Below are 21,097 nucleotides of genomic sequence, written 5' to 3'. Positions count from 1 at the left end.
CTGCGGCACCGGGCGGGGAGGGGAGGAGGCCGCTGCAGAAGCACGGCCGTCTCCGGCTCGCCTCTCTCTCGGGCCCCAGCGGCAGTAAAGGGCAGCGCCCAGAGCTGCTGCGCCAAAAAGGGCATGAGAGCCGGCCCGGCCCCCGCCCGGCGCTCGGGCCGCTTCCCACCGTGCGGATCCAGGGCTCCAGCCTTCCCCTCTCCATAAAAGGAGGGGGAGTGAGTCTCTGCGGAGAGGCGGGGCGGGTTTAGGGGCGCGTCTAGGGCACTCACCTGACGGCTGCCACGCGCCCGCGCCCCAGAGCCAAAGCTTGGGACACCTGATTGAGGAACTTGCACTCTTGAGTGGAGGTGGAAACGAAGCCCAGGTCTGGGAGGAGGCTGCCGCCTGCCTCATCGCCACCTTGACACCCTGCACCCTCCAGATCCCTAGCCCCTGGCCGAAGGCCCAGCCGCACCCTGAACCCGGGGAGCTGAGGGGGTAGAAGGAAAGACAGAAAAGAAGCTACGGGTGAGGAACTCCTGGGTTCTGCCTCGGGATCCAAGGGAACGCAGAGCGCCACCTCCGGCCAAGTCATAGCACAGACCGGGTGGCGGGGAAGCGACACGGGGGCAGAAGTCTGATCAGGGTTGGACGGTTCTCCCACTGCGAGACGGATTTCAGGTGGGAAGTGACCCGACGGCAAGGCCAATACTATCAGTGCCTCGCCATGCACCGGAGTTAGGGGATTTGTGGATCTTTCGAATCCCAAAGCTAGACAAGCCTAGGGCTCCGAAGACCGAAACGTTCCACGGATAGGAGTGCAATAGAGAATACTGCCCGTCCAGTTCACTCCTTATCAGGTGAATTAACCCGTGCACCCTGCCCCGGTCGATACCCCCCTCTCCAATCTCCTTTGTCCCCAGACAAAAGCGCAACGGGGCAGGAGCCTTTCATCCCCAGCTCTCCGGGTTCCTGCATTTCAAAGGCCAAGTTGGAAGGGCCCTTTTAGGGCGGCTCACCTAGCCCCAAATACCGGGGGGGAGCGGGGGTGTTGAGCCTCCCCTGAGAATCCTTGCAACCGGCATCTACTGTTGTTACACAGACTTCCTTAGGCCTGCAGCCTCCCCCCCATCGCCACGCCCCTGCCCTAACACCTGAGGTGCTCAGGAGATAAGATGACACCCCCTCTTGGCCTAACAAGGGAGTCTGGAAAACGCTGAAAAGCGCCCCACCTCGAGGTCCTCGAAAGCCAAAGCCTTATCCGTGTTGGTGGAACTTTGTGCAGCTCTGGCGATGGAGGCTCACTGGATGGCTTCTGGCGGCGACTACCAGGACCCAGCTGGACCTGGGTAGAGTTCCTCACCTTCTTATGCCGAGAGTACTGCGCGTTCTGTCCTGCCAAGCCCTCGGGCTCCTCGCAGGCAGAGAGGACCAGAGGACACCTCTTTGCAATTCGACGACCCGGTGTGACGGTGGATATGGGAATCCAGGAAGAAGATCGGGTTGCATTGCGGAGGGGATGCCGCGCCCGTCCGGCCACCACCTCCGCGTGGAGGCCCGCAGGTTCCTGGGGACCCCGCCTATGGGTGCTTTTCTCTCCCCCTTACTCTCTTGGCGCTGCAGGGGCGCCCAGCTGGAAATCAGAGCAGGGCGGGAGGATTTCTGAAGGCGCAAGGGGACATCTGGGACCAGAGTGAAGCTAGGCCTGAATGCAGCGCCGGGGACGCGGGAGCTGCGGGGAGCTGGGTGCAGGCACTGCTCTAATCGCCGACCGCTATTAAAAATAAAACCGCGACCCGTCGTCATAGCGACCGCAACAACAGCGGCCGCGCGAGGGTGGTAAGAGCTTGTGCAGCCCGGCGCCAGCCGCCTGAGGGGACTGGGGCACGCGCCCTTAAGCTTACAGGGTTCTCGGATGTGAGGCAGCGACCCCTACCCAGTCACACACCCCACCCCATAGGTCCTCGGAAGACGCCTAATACATGGACACCTGGTCTCTGAAAACTGCGACTGGCTAAAGCATGTGGTCAAGGGCCTAAAGGAGAACCAGCCAACTCAGACCAGCCCCGTGCCTCGGTTCCCCTTGGGACCCGCTGCTCACTCTCCAGTTCTCATTTTGGCCTCTGGAGAAGGGGCTGTGTGAGGGGGTGAGGTTCAGGTGTCAGGCTTCCAGAGAACACCAAGAAACCAAGCCAAGCTGGCGGGGTTGCATGCGCTCGAGGCCACCGCACCTGTCCCGCCCGCGCCTCGGTGATCCCTTCTGGTGGGAGAGATCACGTGCTTCCCTCTGGCTGGGATTCGAGTTTCACTTCCAGCCGCTATTAGGCGGTTCACTCGGTTCACTGCAAACATTTGATAATGAGGCTAAATATACTTTAGAGTCGGAGGAGGTGTGGGCGGCTGCTGCCCTAGCCTGTAGGTGCGTCGCTCCAGGCTCCACGGGGCATCCCCGCCCCAGCGACTGAGAACAACCCCCAAGCCCGATGCCAGAGAAAGACCCGCACCCACCCCCAAATAATGCTGTTCCAACCAGGGCAAACATCTTAGAGGCTGTGGACACCTGATGTCAGGTGGAGGGTCCCTGGAGGAAGAAGACACCAGCAGCCCCGAGCTAGGCGAGGAGGTGGGCACCGGCACCAGAAGGTGCACCTGGCGGTGACCAGGGATGTCCGGTCGCCCCCGGAGCGGATGCTTCCGGCCTGTCTCCAGCGCCCCCGGCGCAGCGCTACGTGTCCGCCCGCCCATAATTAAAGTGTCAAGTGCTTCAAATAGCCCAAGAGAGGGGTTGAGCAGCTGAGGTAACCAACTAACCCTTGATGGTGCCCTCTCCATCCAAGACCTGGAGCACACAGGGGAGGGTAGACAACGACAGTGAGAGGAGGGAGACCATCGGACTGGACTGAGAAATCGCCCCATAGCCCCGCATCTTAAACGTGAAGGACTTCTTTTCCCCCCAGACTCATCCACTTAGCCAGTGCCCTGCAACTACTTGGAACTCAATTATCCGTGCTCAATTATTGCAATCGTTGTTATTGCGATCATTAGCTGCAAGGACCGATACTGAGCCCTGATACTGATGTCGGTCTTTCTCCCTACGAAATAATTTCACACAGCCACCCGGAGGCAGAGGGACTTAGACCCTATTCCAATCTACAGAGAGCAGGTGGCACTGAGTCCCAGGGACCCATGGTTCCATCCCTTGGGAGATCCAAGGAGACAGGAAACTAGAATGGCACAGGTTGCGTTTGCACTAGGCAAGAATGCGAAGGCTATATGGACGGATGGGTCACTCCAATTCTTGACATCCTACCCCAGCCCCTAAAAGAGGTACATCGAAGCCCCCTCTGCTCTGTGCTGCTGACTTCGTTCTTGGTATGATCTGTCCCTGGCTCGCCTTGAATTTGGTTCCTTTATCTGGGAAAAAACCAACAAAACTGGAAGTCAGTGTTTCACCCTGCAGGTGGTCTCTGCACCCAGCCGTCCCCAGGAACCCACAGGACCCTCTCTATGCGGGTGGGGCCAGCTGGGCCCCAGGCTTCCAGGCTCTGCCAGAGCCATCCCAGAACAATTTGTAATGTTGAAACACCAGTTTCCCTTTATCTCTGGGCAAGGCTTTCTTGGTTCTGGGCAATTAACCCAAATGGAGCCTCAGCCATGTGGGCTCTGGTCCTTGAAGATCAAAAGTGCCCGGCCACAAGCCTTAATTATGTCATTATCTTGCCCCCCCCCCTCCTTCCCCCGGGCTAAGGATCGGGCCTTTCCAGTTCAGGCTCCCCAGAAAACAAGATAAGTCTGTGCTGGGGTGGGAGGGCACCTCCAGGCTGATTTCCACTCCCTAGTAAGTGTTTTTATTTTCACTTTTAAATACACAAACAGAAATTAAATTTAAAATAGCCTATAAACCCACAATAGACTTGTGGATGTTTTGTGAATGAAGACCTATGTAGAGGAATGCACCGTGGCTTTTGAAAGGAAGAACCTAGAGGCGAGGGAAGGTAACACAGGCAATAGTGTGCTTGCCTCGCAGAGACAAAGCCCTAGGTTCTATTCCCAGCACCAAATAAAAATGACTCCGGCTGGAGATGGGGAATTCAAGGTCATCCTTGAGACTCACAGCTGGCTGAAGGCCAGCCAGGGACACACACTAGACCCTGCCTTAGGGGAAGGAAGAAAGGGGAAGGGAAGAAAGGAAAGGGACAGGAGAGGAGAAAGCCCAACCAGGCATGGTGGTGCATGTTATAATCCCAGAACTCGAGAAGCTGAGGTGTGGGATTACCTCAACTTCAAGGATAGCCTGACCTACATAATAAGATCCTGTCTCAAAAAATAAATAAATAAATAAATAAAAATTAAAATAAATAAATAAGTGGAAACCCAAAGAGTAGAATGAATTCTGTAATTCTGTCCTGGTCAGAGGTTGAAGCTACAGGTGGCCACCAGGCCTTTAGGTGTGTCTGGTCAGAACTGCTACCTGCAAAGCATGGTGGCTCAGAAGATTCGGGACTCTGGATCCTAGGCAGGGTAGAGAAAAGCTTTATGTTTTTTTAAAAAAGAAAATTTAGGTGGATGAGTGTCCTTCATGTATAACTGCACCACAAGCCTGATGCCTGTAGAGGCCAGAAGAAAGAATCAGATCCTCTGAAAGTGGAGTTACAGTTGTGAGCTGCCATGTGGGTGCTGAGAATCAAACCCAGGTCCTCTAGAAGAGCAGGCAGTGCTCTTAACTGCTGAGTCATCCCTCCATCCACCAGAGTAAAACTTTTCTTAGTAACTTTTGTAGTGAGTTTGGATTACACCGGTAACATTTTGCAAATATGAAGTTAAATAAGTAATAAGGTTATTATTCATTTCACATACACACACCCCATACCCCTTTTAAATGTGGTTCAGATACACTAAAAATGACCCGTGGAAATCAGTCCTGTAGAGGCATCAGGAGGCTGAGGCAGTAAGATCAAAAAAGTTCCAGGCCAACCTGGCTACACAAACCCTGTCTCAAAATAAACAATCAAATAAAATTTTAAAGAAAATAGAAAAGGTATCTGGAGCCCTTTATGATGGTTTATGCCTATAATTCCAGCACTTGAGGCTGAGGCAGAGGAATTGGGAGTTCTAGGCCAGCCTGGACTACATAGTAAGTTTCAGGCCAACCTGGGCTATCATATGAGACGTCTCAAAAAAAAAAAAATCCCCCAAATCAAGGAAGAGAACTTGTGTTCATGTACTTCCTCTTTGAGCCAAGTAAGGATTCTAGCTTCTGAACTCTACCTGCATAGGGGTTCAACTCTGGCCCACAATGCCCCGCCATCCCCACTTCTGTGTTACTCTGGGTAAACTGGCCTCTCAGAAGCTCAGATTTGTCTGAGCAACAGGCGGCTCTGCAGGTAGCCTTCAGAAATGTGTGCCTGGCATCTGGATAAACACTGAGAGGCAGAAGTATACCAGGCCTACTTGGAACCCACAGTATCTAGGAAGCAATAAATTAAGCAGCCAGTGGCTGTCACTTCAGGTGGCTGGGAAGGGTGCATTTATAAAAAGACTCAGACCAAGAATTCCAAGGTAAGATAACAACAGCAAGTGCTAAGGCCCTGAGGCAGGAACCGGCTTAGCAAGTCACAAGTCCTGCAAAGAGGAAAGGATGATGGGACAAAACAGGTCAGAGGCAGTGGGTGGTATGACCATGGGCCTTTAAGTCCAAAGGAAGGAAACTGAGTTTGTTGGGGTTTCCCCCACTCACACACACACACACACACACACACACACACACACACACACACTTTGGTTTGTCATATTGAGTCAAGGTATGGCCTCAAACTCACATCTTCCTGCTTCTACCTTCTGAGCACTGAGATAGCAAGCAAATGCTTAACTGAGTCGTTTTTGTTGTTTTTGTTTTTGTTTTTTTCTGCAGAGAATGAAGCCATTGAGGGGAATACAAAGTGCAATGTCATAATGGGTACCAGCCATTGTCCCTAAAGATTTCTCCTCAGTGAATCCGGAAGTGTCATGGAGGGAGTAGACCTTTTTGTGACTCTGAATGTGTGTTTAAAGCTGGTGCTCCCTCATCCTGGGCCCTTGTCCCCTCAGGCAGACCAGTGTGGGCTTCCTCAAGGCACAATTACCTCTGCATCAACAGCTCCTTCCAGGATCCCCGAGTCCAACCCCACCACGACCTAAGTCACGCACCAGTGTCCAAGGCAAAAGCTGCAGCCCTGCCAGAGTTAGCCTCCCTGTCCTTTGATGCCACAGCCATCCGATTTCATGAGTCTCAACTTTGCTCTGAACACAGACAACCGGCCCCTGAGGCAGGAGTGGTGGCTTTGCTTGAGGGTCTCTCGTGCATGCTGGAGAACAGACTAGGGAGAAAAGGCTGCTGTTGCAGGAAGAAGACAGGGAAGATAGTGACCAACCTGGCTCCATGTCTGCAGGACACAACATAAAGAAACAGATGAAAGGTATAACCCCATGCTCTTAACTCTGGTCACCTGCTGTGGTACGACAGTTCCTGTGGGAGGAATGTTAGGGGGCCGAGGAGTGGCACTGAGGGGAGATGGTGCTGGACAAGACCACTTAAATTCGAAGTCTGGTCCTTAAGGCAGCAAGCTGATAAGGAGGTGAATCACATCAGCTCTTGTTTGCCGTGGACTCCAACCACCTCTCCAAGCCAGCAGCAACACAGAACCACCAGAGGTGCTGGATTAAGCCAGTGACAGGTATATAACAGGAAGTCCCCAGAGTGTGCCCATGGTGTTATCACCACACACCTCAGAATCTCATAGAACCCAATGGAGGCTCCTGATGTCTGCAGCACTCTTTCTATTGACTGGGAAAGCTGAGGGGGTGGGGAAGTGACATATGAAGGAAAAGAGAAGGAAAGAGGTAGGGTAAAGGAAGATTGACAGATACTCAGAAAGGTGGATATATAGCTACATAGATTATAGACACTGATAGAAGATAAATATATAGATACAAACCTTATAGATACAGGAGATAAATGGCACACACATACACACATACACACATACATACATACATACATCAGAAGCAAAATAGATACATGATAGATCATAAATGATTTGTTGATTGATGGATAACAGATAATAGATGATTGGTAGATAGATAATATATAATGATAAATAGATAGATAGATAGATAGATAGATAGATAGATAGATAGATAGATAGATAAAAGATTGTTAGATAAGCCAGGTGGTGGTGCATACCTTTAATCCTAGCACTCTAGAGGCAGAGGCAGGTAGATCTCTGTGAGTTCGAGGTCTGCCTGTCTGCTCTACAGAGCAAATTCCAGGACAGTCAGAGTTACACAGAGAAACCCTGTCTTGACAAAGAAAGAGAGAGAGAGAGAGAGAGAGAGAGAGAGAGAGAGAGAGAGAGAGAGAGAAAGGTAGAAGAAAAGAAAAAAGATAAATAATAGATTTATGATAACTGATTGGTTGATAGACAAATGGATCATGTATAGAGAGAAAGGAGAGGGGAAGAGAGAAATTGACAGCAGACATAGATGATAAACAGATAGACACATAGATGATAGGTAAGTATGGAGACAACTGGTGAATTTAGGCGAAAGATGAACTGTTTCCCATTACTTTTCTTTGCCCTGTTTTGTTTTCTTTTTGAGACAGAATCTCGTGTTGCCTAGTCTGGCCTTGAACTCACTAAGTAGCCAATGTCTAATCCTTCTGCCTTCACCTCCTGACGGATTCTGGGTGTATGCCCCCACTTGGTGTATGCCCTGCTAGAAATGGTATGCCCCCACTTGGTGTATGCCCTGCTAGAAATGGATCCCAGGACTTGTGCACTCTAGACAGGCACGCTCACGCCTGAACCACACTCCCAGCCCTCAGTGTCCTTGTCTAACGTTTCTGCAAGACGGAAAAATCTGCAAAATAAAAAGCCATGATGAGATGATCCCTGCTTCGCCCACCAGCCTCCTAGGAGGCCACCAGCTTCCGGATTTAGAAAGCTTAGAGTAAGTCACCAGCTACAGACCAGCAGGAGGGTACTGACTCCCAGTTCAAAGTGAAAAGAACACCAGGCTGAGTGTGGTAGCACAGGCCAGCAGTCCCAGCCCTCGGAAGAATTACAGAGACTTGCTGCCAACAGGGGCTACACAGTAAGGCCCTACCTCCAGAAGAGAAGGAGGACTGAGAGAGGGGAAGGAGAAGGAGAAAGAAGAGGAGAGGAAGAAGACGATGACGACCTAGACTCAGTAAGACAAAGACATCGGACATCTAGGACAAATGTAAAAGCCTGAACAACAGAGTCCTTCAGCCGTGTGTTGCAACAGCATGATTTTCATTGTGTGTTTTGTTTGCATGTATATCATATTAACCGGACTGCCAGTTTTTGGCATCATACATGCTGGGCCAACCTTCTACCACTGAACCATGCCCCCAGTTCCTCACTGGAGGATTCTAGGCAGGTGCTCTAACACTGAGCCACACCCCAGCCCCTCACTGGGGGATTCTAGGCAGGGGCTCTACCACTGACCACACCCCAACCCCTCATGGGGGATTCTAGTCTACTACTGAACTATAGTCCCAACCTTCTTTTGACTTTTCCATTTGGAGGTGTGGTCTTGCTAAATTGCCCAGACTAGCTCTTAACTCATTTTGTAATTTAAGTTAGCCTTGAACTTGCCATCCTCCAGTCTTAGCCTCCCAAGTGTCTGGGATGAGAGGCCCTGTTTTTTTTTGTTTGTTTGTTTGTTTGGTTGGTTGGTTGGTTGGTTGGTTTTTTAGGACAGGGCTTCTCTGTAATAGTCCTGGCTGTCTTAGAACTTGCTCTGTAGACCAGGCTTGTCTTGAACTCGTAGAGATCCATCTGCCTCTGTCTCCAAAGTGCTGGGATTAAAGGTGTGTGCTACCACCGCCTGGCCATGAGAGTCCCTATTAATGGTAGCAAGATTTGGGGGCATATATTTGTTTTGTATGTGTGTGTGTGTGTGTGTGTGTGTGTATACATGTGTACATGCCATGGCACATGTAGATGTCCGAGGACAACTTGCAGGAATTGGTTTTGGTTGTCTCTATTCTGGGCCTCAAACTTAGGTCGTCAGGCTTGATGGCAAGTGCTTTCACCGGCTGACCCAGCTTGCTGACTCGTTAGCTAGATTTTAAAGTGCACGTGTGTCCTGACTCAAGCTCGCTTCTGGGGACAAGCGCGTGGAGGATGTGCTGCCTGTGAAAACCCAAGAGCAGGTAGGAGCATGGGGACACAGCTGCTTTCCAGCCTTGGCCACGCGTTCCTAGTTGGCCACCACAGAGTGCTGGCATCCAGAGTAGCTGTGGTCTTGTGATCCAACACCTGGGCCCCAGCCTGGCAAAGCGGCCCAAATATGAACAAGGGCCCCTTTCTCAGAAGGCCTGACATGGCAAAGTCGGATGTGGACCTGTGCATCTGTAATGCACAGCACTCAGGAGGCTGAGGCAGGAGAGTTTGAGATCTTGGCCAGTCTGGGTTACCGAGTGAGATCCTGTCTCCGCAAAGCAACACAGAACTCATTTAATGACAGGACACGGACCAGAGATAGCTGTATTTCCAGCTTTGGAAAATCCTCATCTTGTTTTCCTGGCGATTGTTCCACTGCCGGAGACCATGGCTCCTATCCATCTCTCGATAATTTGCGAGCTAGGGTGCAATGCAGGCCCTTGCTTTCTCTCCTACTTTACACTTCCTGGAATGAGGATGTCTCTACCGGGCCTGCCCCTTTGCTGCTGTCACCTCCATGTAGATAATCTGATCTGCATTCACACCATTTTCCTAAGAATGTGTGTGTGTGTGTGTGTGTGTGCGTGTGGTGTGCATGTACTATGGTGAATATGTAAAAACCAAAGGACTACTTGAAGAAGTATCCAATCTTCTCCAGCAGTGGGTTCTGGGAACCAAACTCCAGCCATCCGGTTTGTGTGCCAACACTTTACCCACCTAGCTGGCCTTCCACTTGATGTTTTTGAGTCACGGTTTCTCCCTGAATCCAGCCTTCACAGCTAGGCTACACTAGCTGGCCATTGAGCTCAGGAGACCCTTCTGTCTCTCCCTGCCCCAGAGCTAGGGCCACAGGCTTGAGTCATCAAGCCTGTTTTTTTTTCAGGTGGGGATTTGACTGATTTTATTGACTGAGCCATCTCCCTAGCCTCCAGGAATGCCTGTTTACACAACCCCGTTCCCAAGTTCCAGCCCCACTGCCTCCGAACTATTACCCAGTGAATTGTCTGTCTTGCAACCCCACAGGCATTTCCAGCCTGCTAATGAGGCTTCATAGCTGGCCTCTGCTAGTGCTGGGACCTCAGAAGCCATGACTGGAAGAAAGGGAAAAGCAGAGATGATACCAAACAGCAACATCCTGCTTCTCGGCTGCACCTTTTCTCCTTATCTGTATCCTGCTTCTAGAAGGGCTGTACTTCTTATACCAAGGCCATTTCCCTGCCTCTGGGGTATCCCTTGTCTCTGAGCCGCACCCCTAGACCATGGTAGTCCAGTCAGACAGGCCCACACACAGAGTGCTTGAGCGGCTATTGTCTGTGGTTGTGTGCCCTTGGCCTGGAGGACTAGCATGTGGGAGCCATATCAGGCTGGTTATACTCTGCTGGGGACTGGTGAGGTGAGGGCAAAGACTCTTTTGTAAAGAGGCACCCACATATAGCTTCAGTGGGCATGGCATGGTCTTCTACAGGCCAGGACACCTTGCCTTAGGACAGGGAACAAAGGAATCTTCAATGAAACCAAAAGATTGGAATGTGATGAGAATATCAAAAGAAGAAGTATGAGAGGAAAAAATGAGTCTGGGTCTATCATCCCAGCACTCAGATCAAAAGCTGAGGCAGGAGAATGGCAAGTTTAAAGACCACCTGAGCAATTTAGTGAGATTCTGTCTAAAAAAAAAATAATAAAATAATAATAATAATAAATAGAAAGAAAGAGATTGGGGCCCAAACTCCTGAGTTCAGTCCCCAACACGCATGTAAAAATCTGGGTGTGATGGCACATACTTTAGTTTTGGTACTGGATTGAAGGAGACAGGAGGATCCCTGGGGCTCCCTGGCCAGCCAGCTTAGACTCCTGGGCAAAGTCTAAGCCAGTGAGAGACCCTGCTTTCACAAATACACACACAAATAAATAAAATTTTTAAAAAGGAACATTTCCTATCATATCCTCATGTGTGATGGTTTCCATCCCCACCTTGTCTGAAGAGAGACCAGGACTCCACAACCCAATACAAATCAGCCAAGGAAGCCCGAGACTGTGCTGGTCCGTGTGATTTGCGTTAGGGTACCACTGGTTCAATGGTACTCGAACAGCTTCATCTTCTTGCTTCTCCATAACCATCCCACACTGTCTGGACTGCTGTGCTCCTGAGGATATGGTGGCTAGGAGAAGTCAGGACAGTGCGGCTGGCCATGCCTGGACCGGAGATGCCCAGCCAGCTTGTTCACCAAGGAAAACTGCCCTGAGACAGACAATAAGGACAACTGAGCTGTCTCAGCTGCAGACTCCACCCTCAGTCTTTCTGCCCTGGCCAGCTATGTGTCCTGTTCTATCTCGGCAGGGTGACTTCCGCTCCTGCACCCTGGAGCACTCTGGTGAGGGGGATTTGAGACTCACATCTCCACCGAGTGACCTCAGAGATATTCTGCCTTGGAGATTTGCCCCTGCCCTATGGACAGAGCCATGGACCAGCCTTAGATCCTCCCTTTCCTGTCAACTGGGGAAGCTGGGTCACCCAGGCGGCTCCTCTAAAGCAGAAGGCAAAGTCCAGGCAGGTAATCTCATCCTCATCCCATTCTAGGGCAGGGAGGCCCCAGCATCCCTGTGGCAGCCACCTCCCTCTGAAGGGAAAACATAGCCACATGAGCCATACAAATCACCTTCCTAGAAATGTCAGCAGCCTCATTATTAAGTGTCTGCTTGGTTCAAAGGCCTCAGAGGTGAGAAAGGGCTCTGGCTCAGAGAGGCAGCCACTCTGCCACCTGCTGGCTATGTGTCCTTCCACCTGTTGCTTCACCTCTCTGGGCCTCTGCAGGCCTCGACGATGAAGAGATAATAAAGCAGAAATAGCTGCTAATTAGGTCTGTTGAAGGATCTGTTCAGGCAGAGCCTGGCATGGCGCCTAAATGTAGCCAGCATGGAGACTGCCTGGTGGCAGAGGAGGCTGAATGCCATGGGCTATGTATGGCATATGGCAGGCCTCAGTAAGCAGAATCGGCTCCACTATAGGAGGAAGAGGAGCTGTCTCCTCTGGGTGACAGGAGTCCTAGGTGGCACTCTGCAAGAAGGGTAGCCCTGTCCATCTATAGGTCAATCTCTGAAGCTGAATGACATCAAGTATCCCTAAAGGATTCTAGGTAGGTGGTCTACCATGTGGACACACCCCCAGCTCTCCACTAGGGGATTCTAGGCAGGTGCTCTACCACTGAATCACACCCCAGACCCTCACTGGGGGATTCTAGGCAGGTGCTCTACCACTGAGCCACACCCCAGCCCCTCACTGGGGGATTCTAGGCAGGGGTTCTACCACTGAGCCACACTCCAGCCCCTCACTGGGGGATTCTAGGCAGGTTATACCATTAAAGTATAACCAAAAGTTCATCCTGCCCCTTTTTAAAGATGGGCTCTTTCACATAGCTCTGGTTGTCCTGGAACTCACTGTGTAGACCAGGCTGATCTTGAACTTAAGAGATCCACCTGCCTCTGCCTCCCAAAAGCTAAGATTAAAGGCACGTACCACAACAACCAGCGTCAAAGCCCTATTTTTTAATTTTTAGTTTTCATATAGTGTCCCGTTAAGTTTCCCAGCCTGCTCTTGAGCTCATTCTGTGGCCCAGGCAGGTCTTGAACTAATAATCCTCCTACCTCAGCCTCCTCAGCAGGCTAGCGTAAGCCTTGGCTCCTGTTTTGTGTTGGACCAGCTTTTTAAAACAGGATCTTACTATGTAGCCCTGGCTATCCTGAAATACATTATATAACCAGGTTAGCCTCAAAGTCACAGCAGTTCACCTTCCCCTGCCTCCAAGTGCTAGGATTAAAGGCATAAACCACCATGACTGGCCTGAGTCTTAGATTTAAATAATGAGTCACCATGTCACCCTATCCTAATAGCTCCAGGGGACAGAGAAGCTCATCAGTCATGGTTCCAAGGGGCCTGGGTGTGAAACTGACTGTTGGTTCAGTACCAAGTGAGCCTACTTAACTGTCCACATGCTGATGAGGCAGCTGTGTACCCAATGCTCCGTGGACAAGTCCTGTTCCAGCCCTCAGTTTCCCAGAAATGGTGACACTTGCTGTCATAGGTTCATAGGTGTCCATGGCTACATAACAAACTACCCCAAAACTTGGAGGCTCAAAAAGAGGGGTGGGATTTATGACTTCCTGATTTCTGGAGCTCTGAATTTGGGGTGGGTTAACTGGGCCCACAGAAGGTGTGAATGAACCTATGCAGAAGGTCAAGAGACCTCATGGCTCCTTCTCCAGGTACCACCCACGAGCGGATCACCCAGAACAGCCCTACTTGCGAAGGGACCACACAAGGACCCAGAACCCCAAAGGGCCGTAGATGACTGGGGACTGCCTGACTGCGGACTGTGGTGCGATCTGAAACTCGTAGCCATCCAGTGCCAAGCCCCAGCACCCTGCCTGTCCCCCGTAAAACTATCAAGGGCTTGTAAGCCAGCAGAATTTCCCTTGAAGGGCTATTTATTGCATGGGCCATGGAAAAGAAGGCAAGAACCCTGCGAGTAAAGGGAGGGACCTCCTGAGTAGCAGATGTTCCAGGGAGGTTGAGCCTTGCTTGCTACTCTAAAGGGTGTCCCCAGCAAAGGACACCCATCACCAACTTCCTGGAATCACTGGGAACTACATCCTCTAGAGTTTAGGCCAGAAAAGGGTTCCATTTCTGTGGCCCAGCTCTCCCATCAGAGCTTAGCATAAAACCCCGCTCCACCGCCCACAACTCCTTGGTCCTGCAGCTGTAACCTGGGTAGCTGGCTCTGTAGGCTTGCAGGTCCTGAGACCTAAAACAGGGAAAGGCCCTGAGGCAGTGCCTGGCACAGGTTAGCACAGAACCCAGCTGATGGAGAATGGCTAATCTAGCCATCCCTCATCCTCAGTCCCCTCCCTCCCTTCTGGTACTCCCACCTCTAGGGGTAGACCTACCAGGGCTTCCCCAAGGGCGGTGTGAACTACCCACCTCACCTGCATAGGCCTCTGGGCCATGGAAGGTACGGGCAGGTAAACTGATGAGGACCAGAGAGGACTGTCCACTCTGCCCTAGACCTAAACCAGGCAGTTTAGGGAGCCTCAGTCCAGAGTAGGGAGGAGGGTGTCTGAGAAGACTTCCAAGTAGCTTTTAAAGTTGACTTGTACCCTCCTTCCTCAGGGGATTCAGAGCTCAGGGACCTTCCAGAACAGCAGCACAGCTGGTGCCCTCCCTGCCCTGGGGCCACTGGGCTGTGTCACCAGTCTGGAATGCACTTTCAATTCCCCTGCCCTCTGCTTTCCTCCCCTCTCCACTCCAGGCCAGCTCATCATTTCCCTGTGAAGGGGTGGGACTGGAACTAGCAATCTAGGAGCTCTCAGGACCTGCTGTGTCCTGCAGGGAGGAAGGAAAAAAATGGGCTTCTTCCAGGCCCAGCCCATCCAAGTTCCCTCTCAGCTACATGGAGTCCAGCCACTGTAGTGACTGCCCAGAGACAGGCTGGATTGCCACCAGGGACCCAGTCCTGGATCTATTCAGATCTCCAAACTGTGCCTCAGGTTTTCGGGTGGATTCCCTACCGAAAGGGTCCTCTGGAGCCATGAGATCTCTTTCTTCATGTGGAATACTGTCGTCTCTCTGAGTTGGAAGCAAGATTTCACAGGTTCCCAGCACCTCCTTGGCCTTTCTATGTTCATGGGTCTCCTCTAAGGCTCTCTTTGGTGGTCCCTGGCCCATAGCTCCCTTTTCTTGGATGGGGAGGTGGAGATAGTCCAAATGCCTCAAGTAGAGTCCACATGGAAGTCTGTTGTGGCCTTTTCCACCTCCCCATTTCTGGCTCAGCAAGTGTCAGCAAGAGAGGTGGCCTGGGCAGCCTTGGGCAGCCCTGAAAGACAGCACCGTGTATGAAACCAGCCCCACTTGCCACATACCCTTTTCCCTTGGCCCTCAGATGCTGAGAGACGGGTACAGCTGGGTCAGGTGGCCATCAGTCTGGATAAGGGGACAGAAGGTTAATACCTCCCATCTTCCTAGTTGGGTGAGCATTCTCGGGGGTGGGGATGACATTAACTCCAAGAGGCGGTTAGAGCCAGGGTTCTCAGGGAGAATAAACTTCGCCTCTCCCATGCTCTGCTAGCCTTAGGATCCCGGGCCGTTTTCTGAGAAATTCCATAGCCCATTACTTCAATATTGTCTGACAGGCCTCTGGGCTCAGGCTTGCAAGCAGGGCCATCACCCCCATCTGCCACTCAGACTGGAACAAGGACATCAGGAGGTGTCTGATGATGCTGTGTCGTGACGCCCTCCCCATCCTGTGGGTTTTTCATCCTGCAATTTAGTGGATGCAAGGCACAGAGGCGAGCAGGAGAAACACCCCAAAGACTGTAGGTTGGGCTAAGGTCAGGCTTCCTTGTGCCAGCTGCAGGAAGATGGAGGACACTGAGCCATGGCCACCCCACATGGCCTGTCCACAGCTCCCCTTGGTGCCTGTCATTGCCTCCCACTGCCTCCTAGTCCTCACATCTTCCTGGGGACTCCCAGGAAGCATGATAGCCTCCCGGGGAAACCTGGCTGGGCTCCAGCGGGTAGGGCTCCACTCATAAACAGTTTTATGGTCCCAGGGCAGGCAGAGCTGGCCGGGGCAGGCTGGGCTGGGCAGAGATGGCCCAGGCTCTCCTCCCTGGGGGCCCCTCTTCTGTGAACTGATTCTCATTCTGAACTCACTGCCCCATGTGCAAAATGAGCCCCTCAGGGACATTGTGAGGTTTGGTTGGACGGGGCTCCGTGGTGCTTGGTGCAGACTAACACTCACAGAGTGGGAGGGGTGGGAGGGAAGAGCGAGAGAAACAGAGAGAGACAAGGAGAGAGACAGAGAAGGTAGAGACAGGACCAAGACAGGAAATGAAAGGCAGAAGAGACAGAACAAGACAGGGACAGACAGAACAGAAAGAGACGGGGACAGGTGGAGATAGGAAGGTGAATAAGGAAGAGGTAAATATGGAGACAGATAAACAGAGAGGGAGGGAGAGAAGGAAGGGAACATCACGGAAGGTCCACTTCAGTCCTGTACCCCAATAAGTGGGCTCACCGAGTGATTGATAGGTTAAAGAGTGGGTAACTGACTAAGCAGGGAGTGGCGCCCACTTATCTTGGGTGGCACCAGATGCCTCTGTGGGAGGGGTATTGTCACTATTCACTACCCTCATGCAGGGGACGGGGGACAGGTGACAATTTTAGTGATATAAAGTTTCTGAGGGCTCCTCTATACCTCAGAAGGTGACTCTCCTTCCTGCCCTTAGCCCAACACAAGGGGTCCTCCATGTGGGGTCTGTTTTAGCTAGCTTTGTGGCTGTGATAAGCACTGTAACCAAAAGCAGCTTGTAGAGGAAGGGGCTTAGTCCATCTGAGAGTCCATCATCGGGATAACAGAGGCAGGAACACAAGCAGGAACCTGAAGGCAGGAGCTGAAGCAGAGACAATGGAGGAGTACTGCTTACTGGCTTGCTCCCCATGACTTGCTCAGCCTGCTTTCTTATACAACCCAGACTATATCTGTCCAAGGGTGGCACTAACCAAAATCGTTACACAAGAAAATGCTCCACAGCCTTGCCTCCAAGCCAATATGATGAAGACATCTTCTCAACTGAGATTTCTTCTCCCCAGATGACTCTAGCTAGTGTCAAGTTGATCAAAAAACAAACAAACAAACAAACAAAACTAACCAGCTCAGGAACCATGTCCCAAGGGGCATCCTAGGTCCCCTGGCTCTGAGACCTAGTCCCAGTAGGAGACTAGGTTCTGGAGATAGGAGTTCTGAAACCTCCTGTTGTATATGAGTTGGCAACAGTCATCTAATGGGAGTTACATCCTGGGGTCTGCTGTGGGCTATTCAGATCATGGTTGGGCACAACACCAGGTCCTCATACCTCATGAAGTAGTCAACCTACCCTCCCAGGGCCTCTCTGGGTCCCTCTCCACAGAATTCATTAAGTCATACCCTGCAGTTTAGGTCACGAGATGATGGGTCAGATGCATAGAAAGTCCTTCCTGGAGACAGCTGCTCATTCACGAGGGTCCCTGAGCAGGCCGGAGCGTCTTCACCTAGGGCAGCTCCACCTGAGGACACCTGGCGAATGAGGTTCCAGGAGGAGAGAGGAGCTATCTCCTTTGGACTAAGGTAGACCAAACAAAGGTCCCCTCCAGGTAGGACATCAGGGTCACACCCAGCCACTTTGGGTCTAGAGACTGTAGATGCTACAACTGATTATTTGGGTAAAGCCAAAGGGCCAGGCACTTGGCATTGCACTAGGGTTTGAGCTTCGAGTCTGAGTTTCTTTTACTGAGCTAACACGCCTTACCTACCATCTCATACCATGCTAAAGTTAAGCACGAAAGGCAAATATTCCTCCCAATTCACGGGTGAGATCATCAAAGCTCAGAGAAGTTAAACAATTTGCCTTATGCCAAACAGCTAACAAAAACTAGGAGCATAGTCAGGCAGTGATGGTGCACGCCGTTAATCTCAGCACTCTGGTGGCTCTGTGAGTTCGAGGTCAGCCTGGTCTATAGCGTGAGTTCTAGGACAGCCAGGGATACACAGAGAAACCCTGTCTTGACCAGCACCACCTCCCCCCTCAAAAGAAAGAAAACAAGGAACCAAGTATAGTGCTACATGTCTGTCATCCCAGCACCTGGGAAGCTGAAAGGGGAAGACCTCTGGACTACACAGTGACATTGCTAAAAAAGGAAGGGAGAGAAAAAAAAGTAAAAAGGAAGGAAGGAGGGATGAAGGGAAGGAGGAGGAAAAGAAGGAAGGAATGTGCTGAAGGGACATTTGACAGACGAAGGCCTTTCCTTAAACTCAGGCTGAGCCTGTAGTGCCTGGGCCCATGATCTACTTGTGGGTCATGAAGGCCCTCAAAACATTTTCCCTGAGTGTGCATATATACATACATATACAGTGAACTTTATTTTTCCTCCAAGGATTGGGAATAGAGCCCAGGCCCTTGCATGTGTCAGGCATGTCCTACCCTGAGCTACACAGCCAACCATTATTTTACATTTGTTTGGGATTTTTTTGTTTTGTTTTGTTTTCATATTTAAGACAAGGGTCTCATTATATAGGGACCCTTGCTGGCCTGGAACTTTCTATGTAGACCAGACTGACCTCATACTCATAGAAATCCTCCTGCCTCTGCCTCCCGAGTGCTGAGACTAAAGACATGCACCAGCACACTCAGTCTACATTTGCTTTTGCTTTTAAAGGACGTGTTATATGGTTTCCCAGGCTGGTTTGCTGGTCTGTGGACCCAGGCAGGATGAAGGTTCATCACCAACCAGCTGGAGCTGGAGATGGTGGAGGGCTCAGGCACCAGCTTCCCAATTTGGTGACATCCTAGGCACAAACTTAGGAGGCAGCCAGGCTGGGGTCAATGAAGACTTCCTGGCAGGACCAGGGCCAGCTGAGCTCAGAGAGAGTGCAACTAACTTGGAGCATGGGGCGGGGTGGGGGGGAGACTAGATCTAAAACTGGGACCCGGGTACCCCGGATGTGAAATCACCCAGCCCCAGTCTTGTAGAAGAGCTGCTTGTCTTGTCTCCCCAGCATCTAGCCGGGGCCCTGACCTCAAAGTGAGTCACCACAGCCAACCCAGCTGATTCAGCGGAGCTGGGGGAGTGAAGCCAAGACTGTCCGTAGACTGAAGTGGCCAGCCAAGGTCAGGACTGTCCACTGTCTGGAAGAGCCAGCCAAGGCCATCATTCGAGCAGGGCTGAGCCCCACCTGCTGGCACCCAGCCACAACAGGCCTCTGTCTTCATGGCCCTTTGGTCAGAAAGCCCTGGCCTCAAGGAAATGGTTTTGGCAGGGGAAGTGGCTTATGACTGAAGACTCCTAGAAAGGGCTCCGAGCTGTGGAAAAGAACCGAGGGGTGAATGAACAATGACCTCATGGGAGTTCACTGATGGAGGCCTGCATAAGTGACCGAAGAGAGGGAGACCGTGTGTCACCAGACATAGTGATGGGAGGGTACCTGCAGTCTGCCCCCCTCCAAGGCAAGCAAAGCCCACCACAGATAGCAAGGGACAGAGGCCAGAATGCAACAGAGATGAGCTCTCGATCCCAGATCCCATGTGCACCCATGAGAAATTTGACCAGTGGCACCAGCCAATCTCTTCCCTCTGGAGGTTTAGTCTACCCTTTGGCCTGGCAAGAGCAGGGCCCCATCCTTACAATATAGGATACCACAGAGAATCAGGTATGGGGTACAAGGTCAGGGTTGGGCCTTGTCTACTTTCCCATCCCTAGGATGAGCTAGACAGGGGTCTAGTCAACATGGATTCTCACTTGAACTGACAATGCTGAAATGGAATTAGTTAGCCAGGCATGGTGAGGCAGGCCTATGAGCCTAGCACTCAAGAAACCGAGGCAAGAGGATTTCATGAGTTTGCAGCCAACCTGAGTTCTAAGTGAGAGTCTGTCTCTAAATAGATAGATAAATGGAAGATAAATAAGTAGGTAGGTAGGTAGGTAGGTTGGTAGATAATAGATGAATAGATGATGATGATGATGATGATGATGATTATGATGAAGATAGATAGATAGATAGATAGATAGATAGATAGATAGATAGATAGATAGATAGGTGATAGACTTTGGTTTGGATACATGGAGTTACAGAAGGTAGAAGGGTAGGGGTGGTGGTAGGGTGTTCACATCTAATGTGTGGGATTGAGGGTAGGAAGATGAAGCTCTGTAGGAGGGGGTAGTGAGAGCTGCAATGTACTGTGCATGCAGATAATGAAAAAAAGAATTTGCCACTTTAACTTTTAATTTATTTACTAGTTTCTGCAGCATGAGATATTGAACCCATGTTAGGCATGTGTACTACCACTAAACAACACTCCCAGCCCCTCATTGGGGGATTTTAGGCAGAAGCTCTACCACTGAGCCACACTCCAGCCCCTCACTGGGGGATTCTAGGCAGGAGCTCTACCACTGAGCCACACCTCAGCCCCTCACTGGGGGATTCTAGACAGGGGCTCTACCACTGAGCCACACTCCAGCCCCTCACTGGGGGATTCTAGACAGGGGCTCTACCACTGAGCCACACTCCAGCCCCTCACTGGGGGATTCTAGGCAGGAGCTCTACCACTGAGCCACACCTCAGCCCCTCACTGGGGGATTCTAGGCAGGGGCTCTACTACTGAGCCACACCCCAGCCCCTCACTGGGGGATTCTAGGCAGGTGGCCTACCACTAACTGTGCTCCCAGACTCTCACAGTGGGGATTCTAAGCAAGTGTTTTACTACTGATCCAGGCTCAGCTTTAGTTATTTTATCTGTTTTTGTTTATTGTAGCCCTGTCTGTCCGGGAACTTGCTCTGTAGCCCAGGCAGGGATGCTCCTATCTCTGCCTCCCAAATGCTGGGATTAAAGACATACACCACCACTCCTGGTTAGCTTTAATGATTTTTAGTGTGTGTGTGTGTGTGTGTGTGTGTGTGTGTGTGTGTGTGTGTTTGTGTGTGTGTATGTGTTTGAGTGTACCATGACATACATAGGTAGGTCAGAGGTCAGAAGTTGCACTCACTCTTCACCTGGTTTGGGAACAAGGTCTCTTATTTACAATGAGGTATGCCTGGATAGCTGGTCCGAGCATTTCCAGGGATTCTCCTGTCCGCCTCTCCCACCTTGCCTGGAACTATAGCCGGCTGATACCTTGTCTGGCTTTACATGAGTTCTGCAGATTTGAACTCAGGTCCTCAAATTTGCAGTAAAAGAACTTCACCCACTGAGCCAACTCTCCCTGGCTCAGTGTTAATCACTTGGAAATGCCAGAACAGATAAGAAAACCCACATATCTACAAAAGACTTAGACGGAGGCCTCCCGGGTCGGGAAAGGG

The 21,097-nt window shown here is 51.3% G+C and overlaps 1 long non-coding RNA gene across 1 annotated transcript; it reads left to right on the top strand.

Moving 5' to 3' along the window:
- Positions 1-265: 265 nt before the first annotated feature.
- LOC148123104 (uncharacterized) lies at positions 266-11,140 on the top strand. The gene is made up of 2 exons (XR_015737270.1): positions 266-510; positions 1,268-11,140. It is a non-coding gene; the product is annotated as an uncharacterized LOC148123104 (long non-coding RNA).
- The last annotated feature ends 9,957 nt before the right edge of the window (positions 11,141-21,097 follow it).

Source organism: Myodes glareolus, chromosome 2 (genome assembly GCF_982192425.1).
Source record: "Myodes glareolus chromosome 2, mMyoGla1.1, whole genome shotgun sequence".
NCBI classification, from domain to species: Eukaryota; Metazoa; Chordata; class Mammalia; order Rodentia; family Cricetidae; genus Myodes; species Myodes glareolus.
This window is presented reverse-complemented; position numbering and strand designations above follow the sequence as displayed.